Genomic DNA, 15,971 nt, shown 5'->3' on the forward strand with positions numbered 1-15,971 from the left:
TCATCAGTACTTCACTCCAAGGGATAGTGATCCTTTAGATGGAATGCCTATCTGAAAAAAGACCCCTTTCACTCAATATCTTTAAGTATGAACACAGAAAAAAGTAACCCACCTGAACTTTCCAGAATCCATATTTGGATATCTATAGATTGAAAAAATTTAATGAGTGATATGAAATGAGTACCTAATCAGAGTTTATTTTCAAAACCTTTTGAAATGAGTCGATGATATGAATCGATTGTCTGAAAATATAATTTATTTCGGGTACTGATTATGATCATGAATCTCGAAAATACGTTTTGCTGATATTACTTAAAATAAACCTTTCAACTCCATGAAATTGGATAGTTTGGCTGAATATAACTCTGTTTGAAAGATCCATAGATGTGTAGCTCTCAAATTTAGCTAGTCATTCTGAAGGTAATTTTGTTCTTTCAGAGGTGGCCAATCATATTATGAAAACTTAAAATTGCTATATCTCTTTATCAGGGCCGAATTGGAAAAAATGGTATAGCAAAAAGTGTTTCTTTTGACCTCAAGAATCTACTGTTGAAATATTTGTACGAGTTAAAGACCCACCCTTTACATTATTTAAATATTTCAATAAAGGGGCGTTGAAGCTATAATTCCTCAATTTTAAATTTCAGTTTGGAATAATTCGACGGTACTGTCTTTTGCTAATAAATTGATTTGAAACCTGGACAAACGATAAGAACTTTTCATATAATTATTCATTTCGGATTTCACAAAACCCGGAGAAATTTTATAACCTTTTCTCGTTATCTAGTTGATATAGATATATGGTTGGACATCCTCTAGAAGATTAAACTCCCATAACAAACCTGATCCATAGGCTTCCGTTTCAATACGGCAACTTTTCAACCTTAACGAGATTAAAAATTTTCAGCAAAAAGTTGCTTCATTATTCCCAATGAAATATGATGCTCCTCCGTGGCGAAATTTCTCATTATTTCCCATGTAAATGAGACGTATCATTTGTTATAAGTCTATGTCGAAATCGGCCGGACAAATGCTCAGTGAATTTTTTCTTACGGAAATGAAATTGGAACTTGGAGTTTCATGACGGGTAAGATCGGAGAAATTATATAAGGAACATTATAAGCTCTATTGCATATTCGACGCTAAAATATTTCAAATTGGTGCCTCGGTATGGAGGAAGAACATTTTATCTAAGTCAGGTATTGCGATAATGAGTTACATCATACTCACAGGCTCAATTTTTAAACTGCCTAAAAGCTTACTCCGCTTGAAAGACCTTACTTTTTCCTGTATGATTCATGTATTTCATTAACAGCATTAACATATTAATAACTGGGAAAAGATGCAAACGAAGAACTTGCATCTTATTTGATAAATGGTTATAAATGCTCATTATATAATGATTTTTATTGAGTTCTTCATGACAATCCCAAAAAACTGAAGCAAGAAATTTTCCAGCAGATTTTTGGTCGCGAATCTTCTTAGGTCTTGGTGAACCAGAGTGTCGCCATTTCATCGATTGTCGCTTTGTTTCTGAAACGTAGAAATGTACCCAAGTCTCATCCATAGTAACAATTCGGTTTAACAAGTCTACATCGTTTCCAAATCGAGCACAGATCGAACGCGATGCTTCTACCTTTTCACGCTTTTGGACAACATTTGGTGATCCATTTTGCAGCAATTTTTCTCATGTCCCAATTGACGTGAACTATATGACTTATAAGATCATGTCATGAACTGCATCGATATTTTCGGGGACTGACACAGAAACTGGCCTTCCCGATCGGTCATCATCTTCAATGGAAAATTTACCTCTTTGGAAGCTTGCAGTCCAAATTTTTGACGGTCGCATACGAAGGACATTGATCGCCAAGGTTATTAAGCATATCTTCGTTAATCTGCTTACCTCTTAACCCTTTTAAATACATAGGTACTTGATGATGACTCGATACTCCAATTTTTCGATTTTCACAATTTCGGTGGACATCTTTTTTTTAAATTTATTGCGTAACTCTCTTTTACTTTTTTCGCCTCAAACTTCACACTGACACTTCAAATGAGTTATTGTTCGTTGCTATGGTAACGCAATATTTTTTTATGCATGGAACTGGTCTAGGCTAACTAGATATCAATACATGCATCCTCGTATATCCTTGGTGAAATGGCCTTTACAGATGTATTTAGGTTAGCTTTTAACCACTCGGTGCTTACGAAATTAGTAGATAGTTCGAGATTATAAAACCCTCAACAAATGCCCTGATAAAACAGTAAGATCTTCGACTCCTTGCATCTTAATCACCATCATTCGAATAGTTTTTGAGTTTTAGCTACAAAATGCGGTTTGTGACGTTGAGAAAGCATCATTTCTTGAATATCTCGAGAGGGATTTATTGTAGACATATGCTTAATGAGAATTTCATCGATTTTCAGGAGTGGAAACATATTCTGATAAAAAATGGGGGTGTCAATTTGTAATAAGCAAGTTTTTGATGAAAACTCCACTAATATTCATCATTTATTTTTGGATAAAAACATAAAACAAGGCTTCAATAATGTTTCTCGTAAATGTCATATTTCCTTAGTTAGAGTACAAATCGCTATGACCATCAACTTTGTGGTCATCCCTCTGGAAAATTTCAGAATATGTGTGATATCATTATCGAAATCACAACAGAATTCGTTGAGAAATTCGAAAATGTGATAATTTATTGTGCATGATATTTTAAAAAACGACGTTCATAGCTTCCGGTATAATCCGAAGGGGTAAAATATTTGAGATTTTTTCGTCATCTCGGATAACATACTGAAAAACAGAATTCCATTTAGGTTATATATATTCTTTTGAATGTCAGCAATACATTTTTAGTTATCAAACAATATAGCATATGTATATGAGTTTTAGCAAAGATTAGTGTAAAGGGGTACCATACAATTTAGAGTATAATAAAAGAGCTCAGGGAAAAACCTCAGTAAAAAAACCCGTGAGAAGTGTAGTGATGACAAATTTGTTTACAGAATAAGCTTTTAATACTGAAGGGCTTCCTTTCCATTGACATAAAATTTTTTTAATCCTCTTTCCCTTTCGAAATAATATCTGAAACAAAGAAACAGAGCAGAAACCGAGAAAAAAAGTGAATAATAAAGCCTTCATCCAAACTTATTCCAAGACTTGATGATGACTGAAGAAAAAAATAAATAATCATAGGTACATAACTTGTTTTTCAATTGCATTGGGAGGAATATCATCTCTGCGTCAAAAATCTTCTGCTGATCTTGGTGGAGGATCACCCTCGTCGTTAGAAATGCCTTCAGTACTCAAATTATTAATAGCCAAATCTTGCTTTTGATTGGGAGGGTCTTTTGACCAGGTCCGGTCTTCCAAGTGATGATTCTTCTATTCTTCAGTTGTTCGAGGAACGCTACAGGACTCTTGGGGAATCATCTCCCATAGATATACCAGTGGTTATTCAGAAGAAAATTGAAAAACCGGGGAAGAAATTCAAAAAATTTTGGGTGAGGTTAAGAAGGAATGACCCTGCCTATTTCATCAATTTCATACCTTTTCTTTGGAATAGGAATTGCCAAATAACACCAGAGCCATGGAAAAACTCTGTATTTATTCTTCTTCAATGGAAATGTCTTTTTATTGGTAACCACAATGATGATGTGTAGCTAGAAGCTCAAGGCTAGTTATCTGTGAATGTGATTCATATTATAACTTTGAGATATATTGACGTTTCTTAGGAGTAACTTCAACTCCAGATATACTTCAAGCATCTTCAACCGAAGTAAATAATAATAAAGAATGTTCATTTTCGAGACAACATTGTAAGAAACTTCAAAGTTTCTTCTCATCAAAAACACAGAAAATTTTAAAAACAAAAGTGATACATAAAGTTTCACTCTCGGCAGAATCCGCCGACAATTCGTTAAAAGTTTCCCAATTACCGGAATCATTTTGGGAAACATAGTCCCATGTAAAGTTCGTATATAGTCGCTCATTACCCGCAGGATGCTATACCAACTTTGTGACGAGAAATGCTTATCCCCGGAGAGCGAAAAAATTATGGAATTATTTTCCCAACTGAACTAATTAAGAATTCATTTGGAACGGAAAATGGAAACGCATATGTTCGAAACATTAATGAGGTTCAATTGAAGGTCCTCCTTAGAAAAGAGAGGAAAGGAACATGAAAGGTCAAATTTCCACATCGCAGTTAAACGGATATAATTTTGGCCGCCTTTTTTTCATTCACCTACTAAATAAGCTCAGTGGACAGATTTCAGCCCTCCATTGTAGTTGAAACATTAAGCTGTATTCAGTACATCCTTTCGTTTATCAATCCTTTGCTACTACATCTGCATATTGGCACTTGAGTTGATGACCAAACTTATATTATTACAGAAAATAATTATTTTTCAAGAGATGACCTTTTCTGTTCAGCATTTTGGATTCGTTAGAGAACTATTATCCCAAATCGCATTAGATTGGCTGTTTGAGAGGATATGTAACAGAAAGATTTTAATCAGATTAGTCCTTTGTCGGGAAAATCAGGATTGACGCTCAGGATTATAATATTCAGGTAGGCAAAGAAGAAAATCAATAGGAAATCATGTGCACTCACTTTAATTCCACTGGAGAAATATTTTCAGTGGTAATTGAGTTCAAGAAAAGAAATGAAATTTTCAAATTATGTTGAAATTATATATAAAATTATTATAAATCTATATTTGATTCGAAACGCTCATGTGAGGAGCAGCAAACCTAATTTTTTTTTAACCTAAACCAAAACCTCAGGAAGATAAAAACATTTCCTCAACTGGATAACACACCGAAGATGAATTTCATAAATCTCGAGTACTGTTCCATATAGAAAGGAAGAATAACTCTGTAGATGGATTCTTCATCTCAAGTATAGTTTGCATCAATAAACTATGAATTTCTAAAGTCATGTGAAAAAAATTGTTATCAAGTATGTTCGATGTTAGTTTTTTTCATAGATTTTTCCTGGGTTCCGAGGTATGAACCATACGGCGCTCTACATAACAAATTAAAAATTTCGTATTTTGATATTTCATTGAATTATGCCCAAGCTGTCATACGTCCAGTTGCAGGGGAGTCCGTTAAAATTTAATGCTCCGTTAAAATGTTAATCCTCCATTTTTCCCTGCAAAAATGACAGTTTTAAATTTTGATGGGACATCAAATCTTAATGGACTTTCCTTGGAACTAACAAGTTAATTTACTGATATTAAATAGAAAATCGATGTGGCTGATACACATCAGTTGAAATTTTATTTATTGCATTATTCCTTCATAGAACTTTGGAACGTCTCGCTTGTTTTTTCGGACCACTTTGGACAGCTTCAGATGTCATCATGAGTAATATCATGCAAAAAGAAGGACAAAATGGTACAAAAATTGAACATCTTGTGTTTTTGTTATATTGCTATGCAGAGTAGAGAGAAGGAGAACTATCGCCGTACTAAAAATGTGTCTCCAAAAACGGGGAAAATAGGAGTCGCTGCGATCGCTACGTTGCTCGATACAGGGTGGGGATTTAAGGGTCAATTTGAAATTAACAACCTTTATTTTTTTTTATTTTAGGCTAAGTGTCATCGTAGTATTTTCTCATTATTTTCCAAATACATTCCTTCAAATCTATAATAAATATGAATTTTCCGATTTATATGAAATGAAATACAATTCACATTATGAAGGGAACTAAGTAATCAGCTTTATTTATTCATAATAAATCACGCAACCGATGAAATTCAGAAGAAATCACTGATCAAAAAAATGATACCTACATAATATGTTCATCATTGTTTATTGAAAACAGTATATGTTAGTTGGTTTAATGTAATCTTCAAAATTATATACGTTCACAGTGAGGAGTAGAACATATCAAGATAACAAAAGGTAGCAATCTGAGATTTATAACTTATAAGATTATATAGATTCTGTTTCGTATACTCAGCTGAGAACCGTTATAAACCAATTATTATGTTATGCCAACAAAATTCTTCAAGAATATCCACTTCTGAACCATCTAGATTTATTGGTTAGATGTTCTTATTCCGAAGAGTCCACTCCTCACGAGGGATGACAATTTCTATTTCGTTTATAATGAATCCATCAGCTTTTTGATACCTTCATCGCAAAAGTATTCTTGACACAAAAATCGATTCCGAGTCGATTCTTGAGGTAAGGTTTTCTCCAATTTTCTCTCAAAAATGCACTCTGAAATTTCATCTGTTCTCCTATTCTTTTCGATGCCAAAACCCAAAACACTCGTGTACTAGCGCACGCTTCAACATTTCATCATGGTCATATGTTGTTATCTTATGAAAAATCGAAAATAATAATATTCTAATCATCTGTCACCAGGACGACAGTTCACTCAGCCAACTAGTTTAAATCAAAATTTCGCCATCTCGTGATGGCCAGCGCTACTAATGGTACATATTTTAGGGGACAATTAATCTGTGGTCTCAAAGCAGCAATCGTTCTCCTCCTCCCTACCAAAGAGTATCAATGAGTTGATACTCTTTGTCTCTACTCTCCATACATATCGCTATAAACTCTCAATCATTACACTATCAGCGTCCCATGATTGCGACCTATAAAATCAGCGAAAAGATTACACCATCAATTTATTAAGAGTTGCAATTTCAGTTTCAATAATTATTGAGAAAAATTAGATTCAAAAGTGGTGCTAAAAATTAGGTAAAGGTTCCTTCAAAGTTGATGTCAATCACAGCAATCAGGAGAAAAAAATTCATTTAATGGACATTGGCCAAAAGCACTATTGCTCGACTTTTATAACTACAAGCAGATTACGACCAATTATTTTTGATTACCGCAAATATTGTAAAATCTTTCGGAAACAAGGTTGAAAGTTCACATACAAATAAGATAATCCCAAATGCATGACGAGGTGTGCAAACTCGGCGGCTTATTAGGAAATTATGTTTTATGTCTCTGAGATTATTTCGTATACTCTATGCTCACGATAACGTGTTTCGTTTGAAGCTTGATATAGGTAGGGTATTATTAGTTCCTCAAAATCATTACACATTACATTAGGAGATAATCTTTAAAAGTAGGCAACTGTAAACAAATATTAAAAAACAGTAGATAATGAAAATAAATCGAATCTACATTGATGGTGGAACTACAAAAATTTCTTGATCTGACAAGAAAGTTTCTTTTTTCCCGATATACAGAGATCTATTATTCGTGAGCAGAAGCTGACACATATCAAAGGAAATATTTGCATAGGTATTTTGTTCAAGTGGCGTTCATTTTGCGGAAGTGAAAGTTTCTAATGTTGAGGAGAACGTGGTTATGAACTGGAAGGAAATTTATTTCCATGTTTTATTTCAATTGGAAATATTGCACACGTTTTCTTCTAGTCAGTTATCAACGCAGGATCCAAGTTTAGTTTTTCTCTATCAAAATATGAAAATTTTTAGGACAACATTCAGTTCACTTCAGAAACAGTGTCTCATCTTCGACCTAACCCTACCTCAACGTTTTCGCAAGTGAATCAATTTTAAGTAGGTACTTATCAAAAATTAAATTTGCATTTGAATTTCGTGTGAAATGAAAACGCCTACTTACTTCAGATGTAAGCAATTTCTACGTTCAATGCCTATTTATTTATTTATTTATTTATTTATTTATTTATTCATGTATTTATTTATTTATTCCAGATAAGGAGTACACAGGAAATACATTCCCAAGGAAAGTACCCACAAAGATGTTCAGTGTATTGGACTATAGAATAAATGAATACAAGTACTACTGGCTACAGTACCTTCACAAGCTTTGTGTACAAAATAGGAATCTATTCACCTTATGTGCTATATGCCCTAAACACTATCAGAAATTGCATGATTTATATCCATATTTTCTGAGGTTGTTTTTCTTCTTTTCTCGTTGATAACATAATCTAATTTCTAACAATTTCCACTAGCCAAAGGTCAGGTGAAGTCTTGATCGTTTAAGTCTTAGGTACCAGAGGAACTGCAATCTTGGACGAACCAATAGATACTCAAGTGTGTTTTCGATCTTGCAATGTTGAAATTTTGTTAAATAGCTACCTTTTACAAAAAATTTCAATTTTTTCCGGGTTTATCTATTGTGGACGATTGATGAATGAAATTTTTTCTTCTGATCGATTCTGATTTCACAGGAATGAAGTGCTGAGAGCTTTTTACTTTTTACTTTGTATAAATATTAAATTTCTTTTAATTCTGTGAAAGTGAAATCGGTTAAATTCTTTGTTGTAGAGATTGGGTTCTGCCTCTTTAGTTTATCATCCCTGGGTTCGTTTTTTTTTTAAGTTTCGTTCCGACATGCAAATACGTACATCTACAGGGTGTTCTAGCATTTTCATTTCAGCATGTGTTTCTGAAATTTTCCAACAAAACTTCCACAAACTAGAGTAACTATATTCTTAATTACTACTTCACTTAATTGAACAAATTCCTATCAATTCTGGAGTATATTACTCTAGCCCAAATGTTGAAAGGAAATTGTTGTTTAATACACCATTAGTACCTACTTAGTTTCTATTGATCTATGATCTATATATCTCTGGTGATGCTCTGATAGAGCTCTGCCTAAGAATATAAGTAGGCGCAAAGCCGTATAATTGCTACTTTCAATGGTGATCTGTATAGTACTGAATATCAGAAGCGGTTTGTCGAACTCGGGTATACTTAAAATTCCCAAAAGAAACTCAATAATTTAACAAAATAAATTATCATGAGATCTGAAGAAAAAACAACTCTATTATGTTTTGGTTTTTTCCAGATTTTAATTTTTTTTTCGTTTACATTCCTAAAAAAATCTCGTGGTAATTTTCAGCAGTCATTAGTATGGTAGTTATTGAGCAGTTATTCACCTAGAATAATTCATGACGGACAATTAATTGTAGGATTTATTGGGCTGTTTCCATAACTCAAAATTATGAAAATTGCCTAATTAATCCTACAGAAAAAATATTCATATTTCGATACTTTTTATGGAAAATGATTTCGATCGTCTTTGACTCGTAAAAATATTCTTATAGTATATTCTTGAGGAGAGAAGCAACACTTTTGTCCTTCACCATTTTTTCCGATTCGGCTATGATAAAAAGATATAGGTAGCCATTTTAAGTTTTCATAATGAGCTGTGCCACCCCTGGAAAAAGCGAATTTACCTCCAGAATAACTAGCTAAATCTATGTCACTACACATCTGTGGATCCTCTAAAGAGAGTAGCATTCGGTCAGAGTACTCAATTTTTCGAATCTCAAAGTAATTTCTTATTTTTCAACATCGAATGAATCAAAAACAGCGCAATACTTATACGAGAAAATATGGAAAATATAGTTTTATTTTACAAATAATATTCATTAGATAGCGTACAACCTAGTTTCAAGAGTTGGGTTCTTTGAATTTTTGGTATTCTTATGGTACGTAATGGTCATAATAAGAAAAGTGAAAGACCTTTTTTTTTGTTTTACAACAGCTTGTATCTCTTTAACCGAGCCGATTCGGAAAAAATGATTAGGAAGGAAAGTGTTTCTTTTGACCTCAAGAATCTACTGTTAAAATATTTGTACGAGTCAAAGTTTCATCCTATATACCTTCAGTTCAGTTCCATATGGTTAATGGTAATATCTGCGAAATAAATGAATGTTATTGAAGTAAAATATCACATAACATTTTAAATGATTATCAGATTACATACTAAAGTTCCCAAATAATCAACTATTTCATTGGTTGGAACATTCGATAGGTACTCTGAAGAATATAAGTTCTATTCTGTTGTCTGACCTGACACGATTTCATCTTATATTTATTGTTTGAATGAATTATCGAGCTGGAACATGAATTAGAGCGAAAAATGTTTCAGTTCATCAAAGAATCAAAGAGAGGAACATATAGCTAATCATTACTTCCTATTTGTATTTTACATTTGAATCATATCCAAACTGCAGAATCATCATTTTTTTACTTGATATGAATGCAAGACACGAGGTCACCGAAAAACACGATAATCAACCAGTTTAAATCAAAAACCTAACTTATTTTTAAGCTTGAAAGATTCATTTTTGCACTCAACTTTTCTTTCAAACTTAGTTTGTAATTACAATTAATGATTTATTCCTGTTTCCAATTTCTTGTAGCATAAATAAACGAAGAGCTTTTCTTAATTCGAACATTAGCGACTTGTTGATTGTAGTTTGATTCTTATGATGCATTTTCATGTGCTAATTTGTCAAAAAAATCAATATTGCTCAGAACAAGGTTATATCCTCATGACCATTGAAGTCAACTTCTGAGAGGTCAAACAGAACCTAGGAGAATCCTAATAAACCAATGAAAAGACGAATAAAAATTGAAATCAGTGAAAGAAAAGGGAACAAAATACTCAATCAATCATTCATTATAATGGCTCAAGATATTCAATCAAATAATTTATTGCACTTATTTTATTCAACTTCTTTTTTTCTTCAAGAAATTACTATAATTTTTCCGGTTTTTGTCAATCAGTAAATAAGCAATTCATATTCAGAGATCATCATCAGAGATCATTTTTGTTTTTTCTGGAGATATAATGAACTAAGGAAGATTAATTTGATTGAGGACCAACTTTAGATTTCGGACAAATTAAAAATAAACATATCAGTATTTTTGTGAGAATAAAACACATATGTGCGAATAAATTTTATTGAGAAAGCCTACGAAGAAGAACCCTCAATTTCCAAGTGTTGTCACTTACAGCCACACCATAGAGAAATATTAGTCCATCTTGTATGGGTTAAGTCTTTGACTTTCACACATATTTTGACTCTAGATTCCTGAGCTTGAACGAAATTCTTACTTCAATTTGATTCTGTTTGTTTTCAGTACAATTTTGTGATGAACATTTATTTTTGTCGAGTAAATTATGAAACAAAATAAGGATTCGAATTTTTATTCTGAAAAGAAGACGAAACATATATGTTATGTCAAATGAATTAGTGTTTGTAGAAAAAATGTTTTCTTATTAGAATTTTCAGAAATACGAGTGAGTTATGTATGCAGAATTGACTGGTTATGTTGTAGGTTTTTCCGACATTCAAATTTTCTTCTTCCCATTTCTATGGGTATATTTAACACATTTTTTTCATCAAGGGCCATTAATATTTTCGACTAGGAATGGTTATTGTCGTAACAATTGAGGAAATTGATACTTTTGAGTGTCTGAACTTTATTTTTGTTAAACACTATTTTTTCTAACACATTGCATTTTATTCACTCAGTTTTCCGCACTGTACGTAGCAAACAAAATAAAATCTGTTAAAATATAATAAAAATTCAGATTAAATTTTAACACAATTTTGATATACTCAATTCAGTACTGCCAAAAGAAAATTTTTCGTGTTCACACTGTGTAGCCCTTAGCTGGCATCTGATGTATATGATATAAGACTGCTTCGTTCTACTAGAGGAATCTGTCTATGAAAAATATGTTCGAGTCAAAGACTTACGTATTCGGTACCTATCTACGGGTTTTCCACTTTACATCGAAAATTCCATGTCCTGATCCGCCGTTGAAATATTATTACCTTGCAACAAAATAACCCATATCGCAACTCCACTGCCCCTAAAATTTCCCTGTGACTGGTCTAACTATTGCTCAAATTCTTAAATTATTTCCCCCCAAAAATCCACCCGTCTGACTCCTTCCTCACGTCTTACGACACGAGAATCTTCAAGTTCAAGTACCACCGGGGGTTTTTGAACTTTTCCTAAAAAAAAACTGAAGAGGTGGTACCCGTCTACCACTCTCGCTTTTCTTGTGGTCTAATACGCCTTCCTTGACACAGTTCTCCACCACTTCGGCAGTGTTCGTAAGTAAGCCGAAGACATACGACCCACTTATAGAGTTTCTTGAAATAAGAACTCCTTTTATCTGCTATCACATTCGTGCAAGACGTTCATCGAAAACGACAGTGTGAGTTGATTTTTCTTCTATGATCACGTCTTTATTTCGGCGCCATTTTTGAATTTGTGCTTTTTGTGAAAGGTGACATGTGATTCTATAGTTAAGACAACAAGGGGTCTGTAGAATAAAATTCTAGATGATCAATGTATCTTGAAAAATTGGTTTGGCCATACGTTAAATTCAATTTTTTTGGTAAATGTCCAGTTCATTATGTAACAGTTCCAATGCACAATCGTTTGTGAGTGTTACATTTGGTATGGCATAAACAGAACCAGTTTTGCTAATTATGTTTCTTCAATGTAGAGAAATCAGTATCAGACATTTTAGAAAGTAAAAGTTATCGATTCTTCGAAGAGACAGATGAAATATTAAGTATCTTATAATCAAAGAAGATTAGTGTTTCACCGCCTGAGACATCATTATCGAAGTGCAAAAACAAGCCATTCAATTTTGATGGAATGTGCATTTTAGGATATTTTGGTACTTATATTGCTTGAAATAGTGTTTATAAGACGTAATTAGGTACTCTTAACTTGTATTTTTATTGTTATCTCTGTTCTGGTAACCTCAATTGGGGACCATTTTTTTTGCTTCGCCGTTTGTAGTGATGCAATCGAAATTACTACCATACAAAATTGAGAAAATGTCTGTAAAACTAGATCATATAAAAATGAGCATTGCTTCAGTATACTGTGATAATGACATATTTATATTTGAAGAATTTATTGAATTCACTATTGCTTTTTCGTGAAAAAATAGTTTTTTTCGATTCAATACACACAATATCATGTGTCCATTGCAATATCAGAAAAAAAATTCCAACGCCTATATCATTCCGACTTTTATCAATCGATTAAAAACTCCTAATTTTCGTCGTCAGAACTTGAATAGAAACAGCATTTCTGAGCCTCGAAAATAACTGAAATTCATATTGAGTAATATTCGTAGAATATGGCCGATTAATATTCAGGTGAAAGGAACTTGGAAAGTACCTACCTACAGTCATTTCCAGTGAATGAAGAACTCGCTTAAGTGATTCAGGAAAGCATTATCTTGCCGAAATTTCCAAGCGAAAAACTGCTTCAACGCCTACATATTTACATAATCCGCCGAATTGATTATCAGGTAGTATTTATCGAAAGTGGATATACCAATTAAGAGATAAAAAATCTATTGGATTTTAAATCTCTTATATGATTCAGTCAGCATAACTTCCAATTGTACGGGGTGTTTGCCGAGCGGTTGGATATAGCCTAATGATGAATGAGAGTCATCTAGGCCTCTCAGGAAAGTTGATTCTTTTGCACCCAAAGACTATTAAATTCAGAGATACAGCATTTCGGCTTAAATTTTCGGTATCCATAACTCGGGAACGAGTAGTCCAATTTTGATGAAAATTTGTGGGCTTGTTAACTTCCAATAGGCCTTAAAGATTGCACAGGCAGTTCGCAGATTATCAGGACAGAAATCAAAATAATGATATTATTCAATTACCAAAATCTATATTATCTGGATCAATTGGAGAAATTTTGTTTTCAGAATTATAACTGAATAATTGGGAACAGGACCGTATTCTCAAAAATGAACACACATAATGATTTCGACCGTTCGTTTCTCTTTTGTTGGAAGTCTGCTATGAGAAGTGAAAATTGAATTTGATTGACTAAAATGTCCTTTTTTCAATTCTGAAGAGAAAAGTTTTTACACTGATGCAGAAAATATAGATTTTTATATTTGAAAGATAAATCTCAATATTTCGAGGACTGTCCTGATTATCTTGAAATCGCATGTGGCATCTTGACAGATTATTAGAAGTCAATGAGCCTACAAAATTACATTAAAGGCAGACCACTCATTCTCACGTTATAGATATGGAAAATTAAGAGCAAAATCCGTAAATCACCCTGCATCTTCAAAACTATTGTCCTAAAGTACAAAAGACAAAAGAAGCATTTTTGCTGAAAGGCCTAGCTAAGCTGCATTCACCACTAGCCTATGGCTAACCACTCGTGAAACACCGTGCAGATCGGCGTCCTTATTGACTATACAAGTGAACTCTGAAAGAGTATTGACAAAATGAAATAATCAATAAGAGAGTGAGAAAAAGTAACCCACCAAATTGATATCTCCGATATTCACTTTTTTGTTGAAAAATGCTCGAAAATGTCAGTGCAACAACTTGTCATGTACCTATAATTGTACTTTTGATTGAGGTCAATGACAACCCTAACATTTTGTGCAAGAAATGGGTCATACACTTTTTCGTGGTTTAGTAATTGATGACTTATCTTAAAAAGAAATAAAAATTACAAAAATAAATGAACTGTTGCATAGTTTCATCCATTACTACCCTACGAAAAGGGGATGTTTTCTATATTAGATACTTTTATATGTGAAACACTCCCAGAGTCTAGGTATGTCAGTGACCTCAAAGTATCTACCTATATAAAAGAAGTAAAAATTCGATTTCCATTCACAAAACTCAACTGAGGATAGTGGTGTAGGAACACCACCTGTGGGGTTGCATTATGAACTCCCCAATTTTACATAAAAAGTAATATAAAATAAAAATTTACATGTTTATATGAATTTCGTGCGTTACTTTTAAACGGGAAGAAGTTTTCCTAAAATTATATTATACCCCTTTCAATAAATATTCGAGCATATCCCAACATACAAAAATTGTTTTCTTTTGGTTAAATCATAAGCTAAATCGCTGTGTTTCATCTTCCATAGCTTAGAGACGAAACCTGCACATTGCATGGTGGAAGTTTCTATACTTCAAATCTGCATATTACAGAACGTAGATAATATTGCATAGGGTAGGGATTAAAATTTTTTCGTGTTCTATTTCATATAGTTGGAAATAGTTAGATGATGTGAAATTCCAGTATGATACGGCAGGCATCCCATATTAGGATGGAATCCAATTTCGGGTATTGCAGATTGGAATGAAACATAGGCTGATAATATTTCAGAAATTCTGGAATCTACATTGAAAATAGGTTATCTACATTTAATTTCATGATATAAGGTGAATTAGTTTTTGAATAATGGCATTTGTACCCTGTTACACAGCTCTCATGGAAATTATATGAATAATTGGTTAAAAGACTATCTGGTAATTCGTTTTGGGCATAATCACATTGTAAAAAGTGAAAGGATCTTCGAAAAAAAATCCTATAAATGGAATTCGCAATTCAAATAATATCTTCGTCTGTGTCCTAATTCTTTGGCTGAAACATTGCACCAATATGGAATAATCAATTAACAAAATTTCGATTTTGAAACTTGTATGAAATTATCCCCTCAAAACATATTCGGTCAATACCAGCTCATTTCGACCTTTAAAATTCGAGATACCTATAAGCAACAATACGGAATGCTCTGCAAATATTACATCATACCGATGTAGTTATATGTTGTTACTGCATGCTACACATAAAAAATTAGATTATGAAATGGAAGAAGTGTTCAGAATCCAGTAATAGGTATTTCAACACCGACGGTTATTTATGATGGACACAATAATACTGTCATAAATGATTTTTTTCTAGTTTATGATCCTCATAGACTACGTTGAAATAAGACATTAGTCATGATTGGGACATACAAAAATGATTGAGCACTATTGTGTGACATGATCATGAAAGATTCTTCGGCCCATGAAATTCATCATTGAATAAAATGGAGATGATGAGTAGGAAATGAATTTTTGTTTCTGTCGCTTATTGGTTTCATTCGCCTATTCTATCACTTGGTATTCATGTATTTACCAGATCACTTATAACATAATCACCCATAAAAACTCTGAATAGAATCCGATCATTATAAAAAATTGTCCGCCATTTTCAAACCAAAATTGCATCGTCAACAGAATTATGAATAACTACCTGCCCTTATTTATATATCTGAACCTCTGAACCAATTCTTGATTTCTGAAATAGTTTTCAACTTTTGAATCGATATATTTTGTTTT

At 32.9% G+C, this 15,971-nt stretch overlaps 1 protein-coding gene across 3 annotated transcripts in view; it reads left to right on the forward strand.

Annotated features, from left to right (window-relative positions):
* Window positions 1-11,853: 11,853 nt before the first annotated feature.
* Window positions 11,854-15,971, forward strand: part of LOC123309388 — a 36,289-nt gene continuing 32,171 nt past the window's right edge. For 2 of the 3 annotated variants that reach the window (XM_044892486.1, XM_044892484.1), the window contains exon 1: window positions 11,854-12,001. The gene's annotated coding sequence lies outside the window, so the exon portion shown is untranslated. Of the gene's footprint in view, window positions 12,002-12,054; window positions 12,074-15,971 lie in introns of those variants that run through there. The other variant, XM_044892485.1, reaches the window with a different exon arrangement.

The sequence above is a fragment of the Coccinella septempunctata genome, chromosome 3 (assembly GCF_907165205.1).
Source record: "Coccinella septempunctata chromosome 3, icCocSept1.1, whole genome shotgun sequence".
Lineage (NCBI taxonomy): Eukaryota > Metazoa > Arthropoda > Insecta > Coleoptera > Coccinellidae > Coccinella > Coccinella septempunctata.